The sequence below is a fragment of the Silurus meridionalis genome, chromosome 2, assembly GCF_014805685.1.
Source record: "Silurus meridionalis isolate SWU-2019-XX chromosome 2, ASM1480568v1, whole genome shotgun sequence".
NCBI classification, from domain to species: Eukaryota; Metazoa; Chordata; class Actinopteri; order Siluriformes; family Siluridae; genus Silurus; species Silurus meridionalis.
In genome coordinates, this window is record NC_060885.1 from 1,303,632 (window position 1) to 1,306,131 (window position 2,500).

At 41.1% G+C, this 2,500-nt stretch overlaps 1 protein-coding gene across 1 annotated transcript in view; it reads left to right on the forward strand.

Moving 5' to 3' along the window:
* The window catches only part of coro2aa (coronin 2Aa), a 44,919-nt gene that overhangs the window by 35,382 nt on the left and 7,037 nt on the right, over positions 1–2,500 (forward strand). The window lies entirely within an intron of this gene.

The window sequence follows — 2,500 nt, forward strand, 5'->3', positions numbered from 1 at the left end:
GCGTGTTTCAGCAGTTACGTTTTTATCCTCGTAAATAAAAATAAACCACTGATTTCACTAAATGTAGTAAAAAGTAAAATATTTAACTTTAAAATGTAGTGAAGTTAAAATTAAACCCCACACTTCAGTAAAGTACAGATACGTGAAAAAACTAAAGATCAGGAACACGTTACATTTACTCCATTACTGTACAACACTTAATGTTTGGAATTAAAATGTTTATTAATTATTAGTATTGAGTTACATTTTAATGCCAGTTTGTTTCTATTGTTTTACTTATTGTACACTGATTACTAATAATGTATTATTATTATTATTATTGTTATTATTATAATTATTACAGTTAAGTAAATTATATCCATTAATTGTATATTTATATTATTATTTTCTAATTAATAATATAATAATTTATTTTTTTCAATTATTTGGAAGTTATTCATTTTAGGATGTGTTTTCATATTTAAATAGTATTGCTGTTTATATATTTATTTAATTTGAGTACTTTGTAGCTATCAGTCATATTTACTAAATAATTATGCATATTAAATATTTGAATTTTCAAAACATATTAAAAAATGTAAAGGATGTTAGTTGTTGTTATTATTGTTGTTGGTTATTCATAGTGTGGATGGAAAGAGAAATGGTGTAGGGGGGATTCTGAAGGAAGAGTACAGTAAGAGTGTAGTGGAGGTGAAGAGAGTTTCTGATAGAGTGATGAACATGAAGCTGGAAGTTGAAGGGATGATGATAAATGTCATCAGTGCTTCTGCTCCACAAGTTGGCTGTGAGATGGGGGAGAAGGAAAGATTCTGGAGTGAGTTAGATGAAGTGGTAGAAGGTGTAGGAATGAACGACTGGTGATTGGGGCAGACTTTAATGGTCATGTGGGTGAAGGGAATAGAGGTGATGAGGAGGTGATAGGTAGGTATGGCTTTAAGGAGAGGAATGTGGAAAATCTACCACCATCTGCTCTTCCACATTCCGCTCCTTAAAACCATACCTACCATCACCTCCTCATTACCTCTGTTCCCTTCACCTACATGTCCATTAAAGTCTCCTTCCCCTGCCGTCTCTGTAGACGTCTTCCTCCTCTCCTTCTCCTCCTTTGGCCAACAGTAGCCCAATTTCCACCGGTACCCTGTCGGCCAACGATACCTGTGGCGGTCGTTGTTAACCCGGGCCTCGACTGATCCAGTTTGAAATTCTTATTTGTGATCCGCATATTTGATTTGGCACATGTTTTACGCTGGATGTCCTTCCTAACGCAAGATGACATACTGGTAGAAGCATGGAGATGTTTAGGAGAGATGGCAGTGGAGTTTTTAACCAGATTGTTTAACAAGATTCTGGAAGGAGAGAAGATGCCTGAGGAATGGAGAAGGAGTGTGCTGGTACTGATCTTTAAGAATAAGGGAGATGTGCAGACCTGCAGTAACTACAGGGGAATTAAGTTGATCAGTCACACCATGAAGTTATGGGAAAGAGTAGTGGAAGCCAGGCTGAGAGAAGAGGTGACCATCTGTGAGCAACAGTATGGTTTCATGCCAAGGAAGAGAGGAGAGAGGAGTTGTGGTATTGTATGAGGAAGTCTGGTGTGTCAGAGAAGTATGTGAGGGTGGTGCAGGACATGTATGAAGACAGTGTGACAGCAGTGAAGTGTGCAGTAGGAACGACAGACTGGTTCAAGGTGAAGGTTGGCCTGCATCAAGGATCGGCCCTGAGCCCTTTCCTGTTGGCAGTGGTGATGGACAGGTTGAAGGACAAGGTCAGACAGGAGTCTCTGTGGACTATGATGTTTGTGGATGATTGTGATTTGTGGTGAGAGTAGGGAGCAGGTGGAGAAGAGCCTGGAGAGGTGGGGGTACACACTGGAGAGAAGTGGAATGAAAGTCAGTAGGAATAAGACAGAGTACATGTGTGCGAATGAGAGGGAGGGCACTGAAGGGGTGCGGTTGCAGGGAGAAGAGGTGGAGAAGGTGGAGGAGTTCAGATACCTGGGGTCAACAGTGCAAAGTAATGGAGATTGTGTTAGAGAAGTGAAGAAAAGAGTGTAGGCAGGGTGGAGTGGGTGGAGAAGCGTGATAGCAGAAGTGATTTGTGATAGAAGAGTATCTGTGAGAGTGAAAGGGAAAGTTTATAGGACTGTGGTGAGACCTGAGATGTTGTATGGATTAGAGACTGTGGCATTGAGTAAAAGACAGGGGGTGGAGCTGAAGGTAGCAGAGCTGAAGATGCTGAGATGTTCGTTGGGAGTGATGACGATGGACAGGATTAGAAATGAGTTTATTAGAGGGACAGCGCATATAGGACGTTTTGGAGACGAGGCAAGATTGAGATGGTTTGGACATGTGCAGAGGAGGGACATGGGGTCTATCAGTAGGAGAATGCTGAGGATGGAGACACCAGGAAGGATGAAAAGAGGAAGACCAAGGAGGAGGTTTATGGATGTGGTGAGGGAAGACATGCAGGTAGTTGGTGTGAAAGAGGCAGATGTAGAGGA